Source organism: Phoxinus phoxinus, assembly GCF_949152265.1.
Source record: "Phoxinus phoxinus genome assembly, chromosome: 20".
NCBI lineage: Eukaryota > Metazoa > Chordata > Actinopteri > Cypriniformes > Leuciscidae > Phoxinus > Phoxinus phoxinus.
In genome coordinates this window covers 5,512,510-5,532,555 of record NC_136895.1, presented here as the reverse complement: position 1 = coordinate 5,532,555, position 20,046 = coordinate 5,512,510, and the positions used below count along the sequence as shown (strand labels likewise).

Below are 20,046 nucleotides of genomic sequence, written 5' to 3'. Positions count from 1 at the left end.
CACACGCCGATCGAGTGACTAGAGGGAACAGGCAAACCATTTGAATCAGGTGCCTATCTCCCTATCGAGGAGATCAGAGCTCAGCCAAATGACATCTCCCTCTGAAAAGCCAATCTAGTCGCAGGATGAGATTTCACTGTCTTTGCGCTCAGCCCGCCCAATTAACATAAGAAACACAGCGAGTCCCATTAAAACACGCAACAGTTGGTGGGCAGTTATGGCATTATCTGCCAACAACCCAAGTGCTGGGTTCCCTGTGGGCAATTGTGTCCTAACAAAGCCTGAATTACCACTTTATTTTCTATTGATTTATTGGTAGAACTTGCATGTTACACACCACTCATGTATATATAATTAATCACTTTATCTTTAGCAATAACAGTGTGTAATTACAAGGTTTTCAAGACATAACGACATAAGTAGCTTACTTATTAGTATACTTACATATGTATGATAAACACCGTTAACACTTGAACACCTAAACTTAAACAATCAACATGTAATTAATATGAATATATATATATATATATATATATATATATATATAAACAAACACTTAAGGTTCATTACACTGTAAAAAAATATTTTCAGGATTTAACAACTTTTTATATTTTGTCAAATCAACTTTGATAACTAATGTGTGAAGATAACATGCTATTTTGAGTTTCTGTTTATTAAACCATTCTTTTTCATTGCATTAACTCAAATTTTTAATTACAACGAACTAAAAAAAATTACGGCAACTTGCTTTTTTAAGTTACACCAACTGTTTTTTTACAGTGTAGTTAACATTAATTCATGTATTAACTAACATGAACTAGCAATTGAGCGATACATTTGTTTATTAATCTTTGTTAATGTTAGTTAATAAAAGTTCAGATGTTCATTGTTTGTTCACGTTAGTTCATTAACATTAACAAATACAACCTTTGATTTCAATAACGTATTAGTAATATTTATAAACGCTGTATAAGTATTGTTCATTCTTAATTCATGTTAACTAAGGTAGTTCACTAATGTTAACCAATGAACCTTTTGTGAAGTGTTACCATATATATATATATATATATATATGCAGGTCAATCTAGAAGTTTTTTTGTATTAATTATGTGTCAGCCATACGTTCTATTGCTTTCGGTAGAATATTAAACATATATCAGCTTTATGAAATTGCACCTGTCAACATATTATGAAGTTCATAACTCAAAAGATGAATGTGTAATGACAGCTTGTGCAGTTTTACTATATCATCTGATCTCACATCATCTGATAACGATTGTAAATATTGAAGTGACTGGTCAAGATCTTGGACTTGACCAGTCACTTCAACATTTACAATCGTTATCAGATGATGTGAGATGATCAATAATAGTGTATTTATAGAGCTTAATTTATAGACATTAATGAACGCATTTGGGTTATTGAATGCCCATGCAGGACACATGACATGTGCACACACTTTTATTAATCACATCAGTTCTCAAATTAAATCTTGGTAAGTTCTCAAGATTGGGAAAGAAACCAGTGTTGAAATAATGAAATGTGATCTGAACGGTCCGATTTAGTGACTGATTTACCAAATTAGCAAAATGATATTTCATAGTTGGCTTCTTATTAATAGGATGTTTTACATCACCTTTGATGTGTTCAGCCTCTTTTTTCAACTTTTGTATCATCGCTCGGCAGATTATAGTAAAGTTTGCGCCCCTCTTCAGCCTAAGCAGGATCAGCTTGGAGTGGCCTGTCGCCGTGGAAACTGCCAGAACAATTCAGTTGAAGTTTGAAGAGGTCAGCTTGCAGGGTCAACAACCCCAGCCTCTGCCTGTGCCAACTTCTGTTGAGCCTGGGACTGTTCGGGGGAGCGCGAGCTCAACCCAACCCTGGGTGGTAGGCAATTCTAAGACTGATATAAATTTTTTGAGTCAGTTTGCGGACTAGGCTCTCCAGGTGGCCTGTGAAATCGATTTTAACCCCGTGACCCTGTCGTGGAGAAGCACGGTTGACAACCTGGGTGAGAATGTAGCCGGGCCTGACAGATTTGCAGCTCTGAGAGTAGAGAGAGAGAGAGAGAGAGAGAGAGAGAGAGAGAGAGAGAGAGAGAGAGAGAGCATCTCTTCAGCGCTGTAGAAGTGGTCATTAAAACCGTATTAAAAGTCGGGCTGGTTGAGAGAAGAGCCGGTGGACGTGTGTACGGCCGTGCGAACTGCATCGACTCAGGAACAGTGTGTTAAACTTCAGTGTCCGAGTCTGGACAGCACAACACGCTGCTCACATGCGAAAGACTGGACGTGTACTCGGAAGTGAAATGTGGATAAAAGGAGTTTGTAAAGGAAACACTCACTGTTTCAGGAGCACAGAAACAAGATGTCAAACTATTTGCTTGAACATGATTTTAGTGTGAAAAAAACACTTTTATGTGGAAACTTTATATACAACTTTGTATGACAACATAAAGCCTAAACATGACCGTAAAACATTACGAGTGGCTTCACAACACAACTCACGCACATGTTTTAACAGGGAAATGATTATTAATTAAACTTAAAGTGCTTCCCAGTAACTTCTTTGAGAAAGCGAAGGATGAGTCTAAGTCATTTCTGTAGTAATCAACAATCACAGGGTTTTATAATGACAGAAAATGTAACGTAAAGAACTAACGATTTAACAAGGTACCGATTTCATGTATGAATTCACAAACGCAAGGCCGACCGCTAAACCTAACCGTAGTAAACATGTTATGTACATCACTTAACATTTTATGTTGTGTTTTGTTGTAACATGTTATAACATAAAATCTAACATAACATAGCATAACATAATGTAACATAATATAATATAACATATTATGTTTATGTTGTTATTTTATGTTACGTTATGTTATGTTATGTTATGTTATGTTATATGTTATGTTATGTTATGTTATGTTATGTTATGTTATGTTATGTTATGTTATGTTATGTTATATGTTATGTTGGTTTGTGTTATAACATAACAACATATAACATAACAACTAAGTAAATATCAACTTTTTTTTTTTGGAAAGCACTTTGGTTCACCTTGAGTGTTTAAAGGGCTGTATAAATAAATGTTGATTGATTGATTGATATTATTACATATAAAATAACAACACATAACAAAAACATATAACATAACATAACAACACACAACATGGCATAGCATAACAACACACAACACAACACATAACATAAGATAACATAACAACACACAACATGGCATAGCATAACAACACACAACACATAACATAACATAACATAACAACACATAACATAACATAACATAACATAACATAACATAACATAACATAACATAACATAACATAACATAACATAACATAACATATATGATCCCCGTCCCTCGTCACGTGGAGATGGAGGATTCATGTCTACTCGCTTTCAACAAGGCCAAACTACATGCGGCCCGAGAATCTGAGTCAACCTGTTGTGTGATTCGAAATGATTTGGGCCGGTCACAGAGGAGATGGTGTGATCAAAGGAGCGACTCACACACACACACACACACACACACACACACACACACACACAGATCTTCTCTCGGGGGCCGACTCCATCTGTCACGTTTAACAGACTGAGGCTGTCCGAGAGAGAGAGAGGGAGAGGGAGAGAGAGAGAGAGAGAGAGAGAGAGAGAGAGAGAGAGAGAGAGAGAGAGAGAGAGAGAGAGAGAGAGAGAGAGAGAGAGAGAGAGAGAGAGAGAGAGAGAGAGAGAGAGAGAGAGAGAGAGAGAGAGAGAGGAGAGAGAGAGAGAGAGAGAGAGAGAGAGAGAGAGAGGAGAGAGAGAGGAGAGAGAGAGAGAGAGAGAGGGGGGGAGAGAGAGAGAGAGAGAGAGAGAGAGAGAGAGAGAGAGAGAGAGAGAGAGAGATGTTGCTGATTGTATTTGATTGTGTTTGAGTGCTGCTTGGACGATGGGTCTAAGCGCTGGTATCATCACTCTTGTCACATCACGGCCGACGCGAGCGGGAAACACTGCACTGGACTCTCAGGAAGGCCGAGATAATGCTCGAGAAAGCCAAGAGTGTGTGATCGTTGTGTGTGGTTATGATAGAAGTGAACCGTGATATACTCATAGCTCGGGTGCAGAGCGTCTTGTCTTTACTCCTGTCAGGAGTTCAAGCTGTTATTACACCGTTCCTGGACGAAACGAGGGACACGAGTGTGTGTGTGTGTGTGTGTGTGTGTGTGCTCGTAGGCTTGTTTACCTCAGAATAATGTCACCTTTGCCACCGGTGTCAGATTCATTAGCCGTGCCTATAGAGTGAAACCTTCGGCCACACATATCCAGGGTGAAAGTGTTGTAAAGTTTTCTCCAAGGTTTTGCGTGAATGGAAACGTGGCCTTCCAGTTTCCCACCTCAGTGGCTATTGATGTTACACACATTACTACCATCTTTACAGCCGTAATGACTGATCTGAGATCTGATGAATAGCGGATGAGAAGACAGTTGTGAGACAAAACTATGAAGTGAAACTTTTCTCTAGGTAAAAGGTGAAATATTAATATTTTATTCTCTCTCTCTCTCTCTCTCTCTCTCTCTCTCTCTCTCTCTCTCTCTCTCTCTCTCTCTCTCAATTCAATTCAAAATTGCTTTATTGGCACGACTGTACACAATACAATATTGCCAAAGCTTGGAATACATATAACAATTATAAACACATCAAAATAATAAAGTATTATAATTTATAACATAACTTAAATTTAAATGTACAAATTAAATTAATTGTACAAATGAACAGTGTGACCAATTAAAATGTCTGAACATTTCATTTCATTCTCTCTCTCTCTCTCTCTCTCTCTAAGGACCTTCATTTTCATGAAAAGAAATAGTCGCAGGGATATACCAACCCGATCTCACGGCAATTCGTACGAATTTTACGAGGTGGCTAATTCGTACCAATTCATACGGCCTCACTCGTACAAATTTGTAAGTTTTTTGCTAAATCGTACATATTTTACGAGTTGCCAAAATCGTATGAATTCATACGAATGACCTACCCCTGACCCCGCCCCTAAACCCATCACGTGGGTTTAGCCAAATCGTACAAATTTGTACGAGTGAGGTCGTACAAATTCGTACGAATTAGCCACCTTTTAATCACTCGTACAAATTCGTACTAATTGGTCGTGAGATAGCGTTGGATATACAGCAGCTGGTGAACAGATGTGTCATGTCATAGCTGTGACTATATGGGATATTTTAGCATGTATCTATTCATTTTATAATATTACATTCAGCATGTTGTTAGCGCAGACTGTGATTATGGTATCCTCTAGGATTTTTTAGGATTTGTGTGTGTGTGTGTGTGTGTGTGTGTGTGTGTGTGTGTGTGTGTGTGTGTGTGTGTGTGTGTGTGTGTGTGTGTGTGTGTGTGTGTGTGTGTGTGTGCTAGTGTGATGATTAATGAGGTATTTTTGGCAAGTTGGCATTACTCATCAGTGCCACGGCAGTTTTGTTTCGAAAGTGCTGGTGCTGGAGAAAGAGGGATTTCAGCCCATCAGCAGTGTGTGATGTCAGCACACAGGACAACAAAAGAGAAGTCCAGCATTACAGGGGCCCGGGCTGGGACGAACACAGGCCCTCTTTTCACAGGGACAAACATACCAGAGCACGCACACACACACACACACATGCGCACACACACACACACACACACTTACACACACACACACACACACACACACACATACACACACACACACACACACACACACACACACACACACACACACACACACACACACACTCCACTGCTGCAGTGTCTCTCAGTGGCATATTAACACAATGATAACACAATTATAAACTAATAAAATTCACAAAAAATCCATAATTTGACTGCACATGTTACATTAGGGGCTCTTTTACCAGATATAACCTGATTAAACCCACTGTATCATATATAATACACACGTGATCAACATGTGATAAAAAAAAGCCTTCTGTCGTCTGACTGACAGTTTATACTTTTGTAGTAATAAAAGGCCTTTTAGTATAATTGTAAAAATGCCAATTTTCAGCTCATGCTTCAAGTCTTTATTGATTTTTCTTAAGGTGAATGTAAGAATAACATATTTTGTTTGTAATAAGTCAAGATCACGTACTGGACTGAATCTTAGGTTTCCATATAGAACAATCATGTTCTCGAATATGATCATCCGGCCTTTGAGGAAGGTTTATCTGTTAATCTCTCACTCTTCATTGTTTTGCATTGCATTATGTTTTAAAACTGCAGAGCTTTGATCATAAAACTGAGCATTTAAATACATATCAAGACACATTATTGGCAGATGCAGAGTGATGACTGATATTTATATGCATTTTATGTAAGTAGTCAGTTATAAAGATCTAAGTGATCAGAATTTCATACTTTTTGGCCATATAAATATCAGCATCTGCACCAAATTGCATATTGTTGCTCAGTTTGGGTCTCTAAATATATATTCTCGCTATATGTGATTTTCAGACTGTTACTTCATGTGTCAGACTTAAAATAACTTGTGTTACTGTAACCTAATGTACCGTTAGTTTGGTTGATTCAGGAATACTAATTAATATTTTGTGACAAATAAAACCAGTACACTAAAATATGTTTTTGTCATTGATCAAAAAAGTAAAGATATGCAATTTGGAAGAAAGAGATTGTTGTCCCATTATCATATTATAAACAAATTCACTGCTAAAAAAATTAACTGGGAAAAAAAAGTCGTCAGAAAGAAATTTTGAGTGCAAAATATTTCATTCCTCTCAAAATATAATGCAAAAAAAAAAAAAAGAAGAACAAAAACAGATGTTATGTCATCGTAGACGGGTATGCGTGCCTTTTATTAATTTCTCATCCGCAGGTTGAAACGTTAACAGAATTTGCGCATTCAAACGTGACACACACCTTTGTTTGTCTAATACTGCCGCTCTGACACACCAAAGCCTCTCGTGTTTTTACTTGCAAATCAGGATTACACACTGAATGACGATTTCTAATGGTGAGAAAGCGAAATTACAGTTAATATGCCACCAGACCAGAGACAGATTTACAGGAACGAGTCCTCAAATCCATTAAGGGTTTGCTTTAAAGGACTAGTTAAGCCAAAAATGAAATGTACTCATCCAAACCTGTTATTATCACTATGAAACACAGAAAGAGATTCTCTGAAGTATCTTTACGCAGCTCTTTTCCATAAGAGTTCATTTTGAAATTGTAAATGAAACAAAGAATTTACTATTTCAGTCTTTCTACATACATTTGCATGTTTAATTAAATGATACTGGCCATTATTTTGTAATTATTTGGAAAATTTAATAGTAATTCCTAAATGAAAATTGTTTTAAAGTAAATCCTTTTTCATTTGTAATCAAATCAATCGATAACTTTGTATGAGGAAGAGAATAAACCATTTTGGCCAAATCTTTGAAATCTCAGTTACTATTTACAACAATTGTTGTAGAGACAATTTATATATAGTGTATGTTTAGATAATAAAAATAATTTCATGTGCTTTTTATGATTTTTTTTTTGTCATTACTGTTTTTTATTATTACATTTTTTTTAAGTTGTCAAGTTTCACAAAAGTTTCATGGCCACCAGAATTTTAATGAAACATCTGAATTAACTCAATTAATGTCCATTAAAGTTTGGTTTAAAGTACTTAATTAATGTAATTTCCCCATTTTACATGACATATCTAAAGTGAGAACTATTTAAAGTTAATACGTCGTTAACAAAGCATGATCTAACTCTTTACATAAAAGCTAATTAAACATCGACACTTTGTTAATTACAGTGACAATGAATGAAGAACTCACTATTTCTAGTCTATTAATGTATCAACTATAGTTTATAAACTATTAACTAACTATTTGTAAATACTTTATTACACTATACTTACTATAAAGTGTTATCAAACTTTTTATTCTAGCTTCATTCATTTTTTATTAACGCTTGAATAAGTGTGGATAAAATGAAGCAACATTTTTGAACAAAAAGCTGAGAAAGTCGTTTTTGTCTTCTTTTTGACTACAATGTGCGTAATCAATACTTTTATTGCTTGTTTCTGCTGCTTCTTCGCCTGTGTTTTGATAAAAAAGATGATGTACTCTTTCAGAAGATGTGTAATAGCGCCCCTTACCGTATAACAGTGAAAACACGGAAATCCAGGAAATTCTGTCAGTGGCGGAAGAGTTGTGTCATAAATGACGGAAAATCCCACCAATGGGGTAAATAATTAATACAGAGTGACAATTATATTTTGACTATGTATCACAATATCAAACGGCAAGCTCTGATAACCTAGTAGACCAAGAGACCTACCCAGACCTGATTGACTCATGCCGTTGCAATGTTTACCGGTTGCGTTTCATTCCTTTTCTTTTTTCTAAGCAATTAGAAACAAGAGATGGCTGCTGTAGACGTGCCAGGGCTGTGCAGTTTCCGCTCATGTCAGTTGTAAAGGGCTTAACCCTACTTGGACCTGTTTATTTGCATCCCTCAGTAAGTTTCGCCCATCCACAAGGAAGCCTCATGCAACTGTACCCCAATAAAACCAGAAAACACAGTCAGGGATGGCATGAACTGACTCTGAAGGACAGCTATTGTGGATGCTGCCAGTGCCCAACAAGCCCTCTTTATGATAGCAGGAATTATGATGGCCGTGGATATGTGAGATCGCTGGTGGCGAGCAAGATAAGTCGAGTAATTGTCACTTACTGTAACAGCGACTCCCATTCATTAAAGGCCCGTGTCTAATAAACTACTGGAGGAAAGGGGGCCAGCTGTACTGTGAAGCCTCACACAAGGCGGCTCTTTCTCTGCGGCCCCAAACTTTGTCAAAAGGCGAAACTGTCTGTGGGGCGCTCTGTGATTCAACAGAGATTCCAATAGAGGTTTGTCTTGGGGAGCAAACAAGGGCTTCCTTTTGTCAAAATAGGGTGTTCAAGAGGAACAGCAAAAACTGATATAGCTTCTTCTTTAGACCAGTTCCAGTTATGTAAACTGGAAAACAAACAATTCAGGGGCTGTTGTGATACTTCACTTTTTTCCATAATATAAGTCTTCATTACTTTCAGCAATTGTTGATCATAAAACTTATAGGGTAAAATTGACCAAATCTGTCAAGGGGCAAATATTTTTTTCTCAAAGTATTTTGTTATTTGCAATTTTCATGACAATTAAGCACATTTCCACCCAAAAGTCTCATTACTGAAATGCAAAACAATGATTTAATTTTATGATAGCATTTTGAAATCATATTTATTTTTAATTAACTATCAATAATTATTAAAATAGTGTATGTATACACCATGAAATAATTTGTTCTGTTGCCTTCAATTTATGCTGATCGTTTGTTAAATTGCCTTTCATTAATTATTGTGCAATTGTCAGTCAATAACAGAAACACGCCATAAAATGTTTGACTTCATTCAAAAAGTTGACTTAATTCTCTTCATGCTATATATATCACATATTTATCACAGTAACAAATTTTGCTGCAATTAGTTATAACAACTTAAAAAAGTATGTGTCCGTGCCTGACTTAAAATATTACGTTTAATTAACTTTAGTTTAGTATAGTTAAGTTGGATATTTAAGTTATCTCAACAAATTTTAAGTTTAAACAACACATTATTTCTTATATTTAATTTTAAGTTTTGATAAATAATCACAGCAAGTTGGTTAGTTGACTCCTCATAACCTATCATAAAAAGTTAGTACTTAGAGTCCTACCATTACAATGGCTTCCTCATCACTGAATTCTTACATTTTCTCTTCTAGAGAGAATGTAAGAGACCAGATGAATTAAGGAATCCGTGAATAGAAGCCCTCCAATTCCTCTACCCCAAATTCTTCTGTACAGTGAAGTGAATTCCGGAGGTGCTTCAAGAGGAACACATGTCCTCAAGTATGCTGACATTTGAATGCATTTCTAGGGTGACAGCAGAAGGAACCCTGTTGATTTGAGGTGTCTTTGCTGGATCATGTTGGGCCATTGTGTGTCGTCCTCAACTTCCTGTCAGTAACTGTCTAAGGGGGGGCGTGCACTAACTTTTGGGAATGTATCAAGTCCTTGTGAACTATTTCCTTTCTTTTCCAACCGCTGTTTGCTTTTTTATAAAGTTCCTTTTTCTAACCTTTTAAACTGAAGCAGTGGACCCTGTGCTATGGTAAATATAGCCTAGGAACAATTTCCTTCTGTAAAATCTGCAAAATGTTCGCCAATCTATTGCTAAACAAGCCATTGCAACTTTAAAAAATATAATTTTGAGCAACTTACTGTAACTCAGCAGTTAAACCTCATCCTAAACTCGCCCCGAGAGACGTGGGTTTATATTTACAGAGTTATACCAATTTTGCAGGGACTCAAACAGAACTCCCATAAGGATATTTGCTGTCATTAACTGAGCTCATGGCGGTTTAGCACAGACCAATTAAGACTCATATTTGCTTATACAGTTGTTATGTTTCTCCATGGACCATTGTGATTGGGGCCATACATCCCATTGTTTTCCAATAATTAATGATACTTTGGTGTACTTTGGACTTTACAGGGATATGAGTATAAGAAGGCTCAAAGAATGGGAGAGATATAAAGTAAAGCACAATTCAAACAACACAAGGCACTAATGACAAATGACTAACTTCAGAAGGTCAGAATAAAAGTCAACAAAGAGAGCAGCTTCACTCCTGAATCCAACCAAAGATCCGTCGAGGAATACAAGGATAAGGTTGAAGGGAAGTGTTGTAAGAGAAAGTTGGATTATGGAATCCGAGGGGGAAGTGGGATTGACTCCATCTGTCGAGAGGGTCTTCCAGTCGACTTTGGCCCACATGCTGGATGCTGGCTCAGGAAGCTCTTTCACACTTCCTCCCGCAGTCCTAGACATGGTCCTCGAAGGGGGAGTGTACCAAAAGGCATAGCCTCTATCTAAGGGTCTTTGTCCCTATGGGGGGCAAACAGTGGGATCCTACAGGAAAGGAAACACACGCCCCCTCCTTCAACAACAGCAGGAGGAGAAAGAAAGCACATTACATGCTTGAAATCAGCCCTCTGCCATTATTTTAGTGGGGGGACACTTTCGCTTTCAGACGTGCTCTACGAGTTGGGAGTTGCGAGATGGGCAGATGAGATTTTCCTTGGCTCAAATCACAGATTTCATGAATGCACCTGCTATTGTGCCTCCCACATTGTTTTGGTGTTTTGTTGAGTGTCACATATCAGTAATGGAAATGAGGCAATAAAACGAAAGGGAAGTTGATATCAGTTTCCCCTGTACACAAAAGTGTGCTACAAGCCTGGTATTCAAAAGGAAGTTGGTTTACTCAAAGCACAGGGCAGAAAGCTACTCTATTATCAGACTACTCATTCATAAGTTACAGCAAGCATGTAAATGTACAATAATAGACACACCTCTACAGTCTACAATAATACCGCTGTACATGCACACTTGAATGACAGTCGATGTTTGACTTGATCTTTCCCTCTTCTTTTTCTCTCTTCTTTTTTCTAGTATTTTCTACTCAAGCATGGCGGTGATAATTGGATTGTGTGGACACCTGTATGAGTGCAGTATATCCAGGGGATTAGAGAACGGGATGGGTGAGTCAGCTCAAATTATTGTCATGTTAACCCATACAACTGGCAGCCATAGCCCCCTACTACTGACTAAAATAAGGTCACAGCGGTCCCAGAACCTGTCCAACCTCAACAACCTCTAGAGCCATGAATGTACAGGGGATTTTACTAAAACTAGAGCATAACTCAAATTGTTATTTGAAGATACACACAGTTCCAAGATTGTTTATCATGCAAAAATGTACTTATTTCTACACTGGAAAGAAATTTAAAATGTGTACCTTTAGGGGTACAACAACTTGTCCCTTGTCCCAGTACCCTCAAAGAGGCATATTTGTATCTTATCTGCCCTTAAAATGTACCTTAAGGGTACTCCTCTGAGGAACTAATATGAAACTTTTAAGGATAAAAAAGGGTACAAAGGTGTCATTTTAAGGGGTCTGCCTTAGTGACAAACTGTTGAACCCATAAAGGAACACATTTTGCACATAATTTTGTTTCTGATAGTGTAAATATCTCTTGAATTTATACATTCACAGAAGCCAATCATTCACCACACAACCTGTTGTGGGCAGCACAAAGCATATTTATCCTGTATTTAACCCGTATTTAATTAAATCTGGTTTGTATACTCATGTTGGCATTAAAGTCAATGATGTGACTAAATGTTTTTATTATATCTATTAAATTATTAAAAAATACATTACAAATATTATTCACACATATAATGACGAACCTATACCTTTTTTTAATGAGCATTTTTTCAATTTCCATATTAAATATTTATTTATATATTTTATGGGTTAATGAGTAAAACATGCCAGGGTTACACAACTGTTATGATTTTACAATGAAGAAAAAAAAGCCTGATTGAAATAATTAAATTCTTAATATGAAAACCTTATTAGGGTTCTTTAATTACCTTTTTTATTACTAATCAGGGATATTTCAGGTTGTAGAATGTAAAGTTGTGTGACTGCCTAAAAACCTAAGGATATTTATGAATGAATAATTCATGATATTTACGCAGCAACAAAAAATACCTTGAAAATAAATATACAAAACCTTTTGAAAATAATGACTATGTGTACATTTACATGTATTTAAGTTTTAAGGAAAATATGTTATTACTTTCTACCTGATGGTTACACCACATGCCATTTTAGAGTTATCATGATAATTTCTTGAATATGATATTATACATTTGGTCACATAAAACCAACATGAATATACATTTGAATGAACTTTAACTAGAGTTTTAAAACCTTTTTCCTAGACATTCTTGAATGTCATTGATCCATTTACCTAACTGACCCAATAACTCGACAGATTTGCACCATCAACACAATATTTGGGAAGTGCTTTCATTTATTTATCCTAACCATACACCAATTATGTGGTTAGTTGCATTGTATTGTTTGCATTTTCCCTTCACTTGTGAGCCATTTTGAGGTCCCAACCAACCAGTTGAGAACCACAGCTGTAGTAGATGAGCTTTAACACTTTTATTAAAGTCTAAGGTATATTGTATCCTTTAGTTTCAGTATCACATTTTGTCTTGGTGCACGAAGGATAAATGTTGGACGCCACTGCCAACAGCCCTTGTATGAGCTCGTCAGGGCGGCCATCGTTAGCAGGAGTTGGTAAACAGAGCGTAGAGTGTGTGCAAGGGGGGCAGAGGTGCTGAAAGACGAGACGGCAATAGTGAAACTCAAGCTTGTTGGAGTAGGGAAGGGGGTGGTTGTTTGACCACCGGGATGAGCGATGAGTCGACGGTCCCGTCAGAAAGCACTGCCACGGCAACTGCGCGGATTCACTAGGTGTCGTCTAGGCAGGTAATTCATCAGCCCATGCCGGGGCTGGGCCTCCGAAAAACTTCCCATGGTCACTTCAGAGTGCGAATACGTAATGAGCTGGAGGGCTCCACATTTGCCACGGCTGATTAGACGAGAACAATGGGCCCAAACAGAACTGGCAGCCCTCACAATGGGGACTGGAAAGCCTCAAGGCGTTGCCTCCATATTTCTAGGGTAAGAAGAGAGAGAGAAAAGTGAACAAAACTGTAGTTTATAACTGTCTGCTCTCTTTTGGATGGCTGTTGAACATGTACGACACTTTGTCACTAGACTTCCGAGAGTGTGTATGTGTGGTAAGGCTGCTCTCAAAGGCTAAAGAATGATGGGGAAACAATGTTTTGTCAATATATTTGAATTAATAGACAGAGGAACCCACAAACTGTTGCCATTTTTTAGAAATAAACATTAACTCAAAATAAGTATTAATAAACTAGATAACACTTTAGTTTAGGGTCCAATTCTCACTATAAACTAGTTGCTTATTAGCATGGATAATACTAGGATATTGGCTGTTTATTAGTACTTATAAAGCACATATTAATGCCTTATTCTGCATAATCATATTCTACATCACTTAATCCACCCGATACCTAAACTTAACAACTACCTTACTAACTGTTAATACAGGGTTTATTGAGGCAAACATCATAGATAATAGTTAGATAATAGTGATAATTGGACCCTAAACTAAAGTTTGACCATAAACATATATTTCAGTAAAATTGTCAACTACTGCCAAGACAATATTTCTCTTTTTTTTTTAATGTTTGTCATGAATTATGTAAAATCGATTAATCGCATTGAGCGTTATATAAAGAGTGTGTATATAATATATGTGTGTGTGCATACATACACACACACACACACACCAAGATATATATACACACATATTATATTATATAAATGTACACACATATTATATAAACAAAATCTTTTGTTAGATGCAATTAATCGCGATTAATCGATTTGACAGCACTAATTTAAATAATCTAATTTAAATCTAATCTAATAAAAATGACAAAAACCCACAACAAAATTACTAAAACTTGAACACAAATTAAAGTGAAAATGGAAAAAAAATGTATATATTGTAATATAATAACTTAAAATATATTTTTACGCATTTTATATCATTATGAAAATAACGTTATTTGCAGAAAATGTGAGTGGTCAAAACAATTCGCCCCAAAATCTCTAGATGTGGAATTCTTTTAGTATTTTATCAGCGACCGATGAAAACGAACACAACCAGTCGTTTGATTTGGGGTTTCGTTCATGTCTGTAGCAGAAATGGTTCAGGACGAGTTGAAACAGTCAATAAGTATGAGCAATATTAACAGGGATTTAGCAAACTCCACTAATACTTAAAAAAAAGTGTCATTTAATTCCTATGAAATTGTTCAATTCTTTTCGTACTGATTATTTGTGTGCAATATTAGCATGCTGTTTATAGCTACAGTACATTTAAATTAACAGTCCTTTTCTGACCAACCAAAAATGTGATAATCTTAACTAAGCAATTTGGCCTGGAAAGAGATCAACGTCATTAGTGTCTTTTGTTTGACAAAGAGGAACTGGCTCGTGCTGAGCGTTCAATCTCCACAGTAGGCATATCTCTTTGAACACACTCTATGAAATGAGTTTCTGTATCAGTTGGAGACAGTTTCGCTCTCCACTTTAAAAATAGAGATGATGGGAGGGAAGCCCCGGGAATATTTATTGGGAGGGGGGAATAAATCCACAGCCCACTGACAATTTTCTCTTTTCGGTCACATGTTCTTCCCGTTCATCACTGTTTTTCCAAGTACTTAACGGTATTTACATATTATTTCAGTGTAGTGCGGCAGATACGCGCCGCAATGAGCCGCTGAAAGAATTCACGCTTAATTGTATTTCATAAATCATATTGGGAACCCCTTCAGAATAAGCTCCCTGTAACAAAATGATAAAATGGCCAATTATGAGAAAATTCCAGGGTCCTTAATTTACTAAACACACTCCGGAGAGACTCTTTTGAGAGCCGAGATAGACTCCTTGTTGAATTGTTTTCCTTTAGTAAATGGAGTGGCTTTACATTATATTACTAAATAAATGATCATTCATGTTTGTGACCATTGGTGCTTGTTTTCAATGGTTTCTCTGAACATTTACACTCACAACATCCGTCAAATGTGACCAACTGACCACTATGACCTTCCCCCCTTCCATCAGGAGGATTGGAGCTAAACTAGTGTTTGCAGTCTAAACTATAGTCTTTTGAACGCAAATAACTGGAGTGATAGGTAGAGATATCAGCTCCATCACTCTCAGACCTGCTCAGATTCCTAATCAGAGTATTTGTTCTAGGTTTCGCAGGTTCTGACTAAACCGGTGGACTGAGTTCTCCTGATCTGTCGTCTCCCGAAGGACCAGATCTGCACACTTGCCGCGTCAACTTTGACCTCTCAGTAAACGCATACGTTGGACCCAGGCTGCATAGTCATTTTGTTCTCTGAGTCCTTATACCAAAATAAACTCAAATCCATGTTTATAAAAAAAAAAATATGTAGTAACACTTTATTTTGATGGTCCTCTTCTGTTGACTGTAAGTAACTTATCATGATTCATTTCTCTTTTTGATGCCACAAAGTCTTGTTTTTTTTAGTTTGATACATCAATGAGATATCTTTATTTCTTTAATTTTTGAGAGAGAAGTTAATGCACTTCATATGTTTATTCAAACACAATAAAGTTGTATACGTTTTTATTTTATTAACACAAAATAAAACCATCCTTACAGATTTATAATCTACTGATTGTTAACTGCACTACATCCACTGAAAAGTACAATCAACTTGCCTGTTTAAGTCACTTCAACTTAAATTACATTATTCTGACTTGTTGAAATGAGTTGAATCTTGTATAACTTACACTTTTTTTATTATTAATTGAAATAATGTAAAAATATATGTTATTATAACATATTTGTCATATAATTTTTAGAGTATCATTAAACTTCAATAGATCAATTGAAGCTAAATAAAATCTTGAAACTTCTAAACTGAAGACTTTGCAACAAAAAGATAAAGGGACTGTGGTGACTGAGTCAGTAAATCGTTTATTTGAATTGATTCTTTGAAAATGAACTGATTCACTAAACTCAGCTGCACTTTTCAAGACTATTTAGGATGGTTTAGGAGAGTGTTTGATTGTCTCATTCAGCTGGAAAGCTTTGTGTTTGAAAGAAAAAGATGCTTTGTCATGCTGCCCGCTGAAGAAAAAAAATAGTTTGTTACTTTGTAAGTAATACTCATTTGTAAAATGAACTGCTGTGAACTGTATAGATGACTTATGTTCAATGGAAATAAAACAAACAATATATTTACCAACTTTTTGTTTTTCAATTATCTTAATTGTAGGGCTATTTTGTCAGCTAATATTGATAATTGCAATTAATTGAGGCATTTCATGTAAGTAATTATATTAAAATAGTTTATCACTTGACAGTTGTAAATCAAGTATTCAAGAATGTGTAAACAGTAAACGAGTCAAAGACTTATAAGAGAGTTCATGATAAAGAAAAGGAAACTATATTTAAACAAATCTGTTGTATATATCTTGTTTTTTTATGGTTTTGAAAAACGTTTATACAATTTTAAAGAAACATTTAAATGTAATTAAAAAGTAAAAAGTGTTATATTTTCATTAAACCTTGAATAAATGCATGTACACATCTTATTTTTAATATTTACTTTTAGAGTTTTGTTCTTTCTTTGCAAATATTATGCATGCTAAATATCATTCTGTTTTTGGGGAATCGCACCCCATGATATTGTACTAGCTGAACTAACCTGCTGTCTTCTGTTATTATAAGAGATTTGTCAATCTAATTTTGTTTCTACATCTTGGTTGCACCACATGACTTTTACTTGGTGGACAAAGTTTTCAAATATTAATGACAAAATGTTTGTTTTTCAAAGTAATACTAATTGTACTAATTGTACTAACAACAATACTAATAAAAGACAATGCAAAGCTACTTTATTAGGTTTTATTTTCAAGAATTCCATTTTTTTTTATTCATTATGAGGACAGTTGCACAACCCTGACATGTTTTGACTAAAAAATATTTAGATTTAATGTTTAATTGAGAAATATAGCATGCTGAACATAGTAAAGGTGCATTCAAGTCAATGAATTCAAGTATGAATTGCTTTTTTAATTATAATTTGCATAAATGATTAGACCTGATCCAGTTTATCCATTAAAACCCATATTGATCAACAATTATTCTAAATAATGGAGGGGAAGTGTATATGTCTTAATGTGTAAGAACTCTGCCTTCTACTGCTCTCTACACTGTTAAACAAAAACATTCGAGCTGTGAAACGATTAATCGCGAGTAATCGCATCCAAAATAAAAGTTTGTGTTTACATAATATATGTGTGTGTACTGTGTATAATTATTTTGTATATATAAATACACGTACATGCATGTATATATTTAAGAAAATGTGTTATTTATATATACAATATTTCTATTCAAATGTAATATAAATAATATAAAAATATATATGCAGTATATAAATGCAAATATTTCTCATATATATATGCATGTGTGTATATTTATATATACAAAATAATTATACACAGTACACGCACATATATTATGTAACAAACTTTATTTTCAGATGCGATTAATCGTGATTAATCGCTTCACAGCTCTAAAAAATATGATTAATAAGTTATGACAACATATGTTTTTACATTGCTTTTACTCATCAAAATAAGTTAAGCAATACGTTTTTTATAAGTTATACAATATTCAACTCACTTTTAAGTCAGTTTAATGTAATTTAAGTTTAAATGACTTAAACATCCAAGCTGATTGTAAAATGTAACATTTAAGGCATCAACTTTTTTTTACAGTGTATGTAAATGAGGACAGTTTATGAGTCATAATTAATCTTAGTGTAGGGCGTCCCATTGGAATACAATAGAGTAAGGGAAGGTGTAACCGTAGAGCTCTTATGCAGTATCAGTGTTGCCGGCCTGCGGTGCTGAAACTCTGTCACGCCGCGGTCTCTCTCACTCTCGAAGCTCCCAGGCCAGCGCCGCGCTCTCCGCATTCAACACGCTCTTTATTTAAACACAAAGTGCTGTGACACGCTGCTCTCCATCAGCTTCCACTGCTTCCTTTTACCACTGCCTGCATTTATTTTTGGGCACATTCTGGCGTTTGCGGTCACTTCTCAAGTACTTTTTGTGAAAAAGGATATTACCTCACGTAATTGACTGGCTTTTGAGCAAGCGCCGAGCGTCCATTTGACAAACCTGAGCTCCATCCGTGTTAGGACCAGATTGCACTCTACGTTTTCCCAGGTTAACACCGAATGTTATTAAAGCAAGTTGACCGCGGGGTCATCCCGAGAGCGGCCCATGAAAACAAACAATTAATTTGGCATGGAGGTGTAATGGGATGATCTCCCGGCAGGGCCGGATCCATTGTTCGACTGGAATTAACCGTGGCAGGTCATGTGTCACTGGGCACTGACCTCAGTCCATTCACTAGCCCACACTTGCATTAGCCATGGCCCGGCGAGGGGTCAAACACAGTTACAAGCCAGCCAAACACCCCTCCCAACACACACGCACACAAAACACACACTGCCTTCCAGTTCCTGGCCACTTCGGACCGCTGCTGGACTCGCCAAACAAAGGAATGGCATTCCCAGGAAGGGATATGTGATGGCATCCAGGCCACTTCACTGCACTCATCTCCCAAATCAAGCTTTTTGAAAGTGGAAAAGTAAAGTAACTTTTGTAGAATGTATCGCGGCAGTTTGGAAATGTCCAGTAGGTGGCGCTAATAGTGCGTTTGGTTTTATCCAGAGCAGATGAACGTTAATCTGGCAACATCATTACGACGATTGTTGTAAAAAGGAATGGCGCTAAAAGCACATTCAGATTCATCCTAAACATTTGAACGTTAATCCTGCAACGTTTTATTACGCTGGTTGCAGGGCTTGACATTAACTCTTTCAGTGGTTTTCCAGAGTTACCACCACTCAGCATTTTCACTGGCCATAGTTTTGACATTCAATACCATGGGGAAAAACTGCCATATTGATATTTGTAATATTATCTCATGATTTGCAGCAGGTTTATTAGGCTGCTGTCACTTTAAGACCTGACGCACGGATCCATTATATCGTTACACAAGCTTTTTCTTTCTCAACTGTTTACGTTCAATAAAAACCGAACTGACTGTGTTTACGTGAACACTCGCTACTTTGACATTATTTTGTCTGTATTTGACTGTTAAGGCGCAATAAGCAACGAAAAATACTCAATATATAGTACTGAGATGCAGCTTTATATGCTTTATATTTTATTTATCACTTTTGGTGTGACTGAGCACAAAATCTGCGGGAATCAGTAAAATGATGTTCCATATGTGCTGAAATTCAAGCCATTTAACACCAACAATATTCATCCGAAAGTAAAACGAGTGAGTGTATGGAGGCGGGTTTGTGTGTCAACTCGCCGTTGGAGAGATCATGAGAGAGCGAGAAAGCACTGGTGGTATTGTATTGGAAGCATTTCAGATATTTC

At 36.3% G+C, this 20,046-nt stretch overlaps 1 long non-coding RNA gene across 1 annotated transcript in view; it reads left to right on the top strand.

Annotated features, from left to right (window-relative positions):
• The window catches only part of LOC306988912, a 55,623-nt gene extending 39,292 nt beyond the window's left edge, over window positions 1-16,331 (top strand). The window contains exons 3-4 of the long non-coding RNA XR_013795524.1: window positions 11,532-11,620; window positions 15,799-16,331. This is a non-coding gene — a long non-coding RNA (uncharacterized lncRNA). The remainder of the gene's footprint in view (window positions 1-11,531; window positions 11,621-15,798) is intronic.
• Window positions 16,332-20,046: the final 3,715 nt, after the last annotated feature.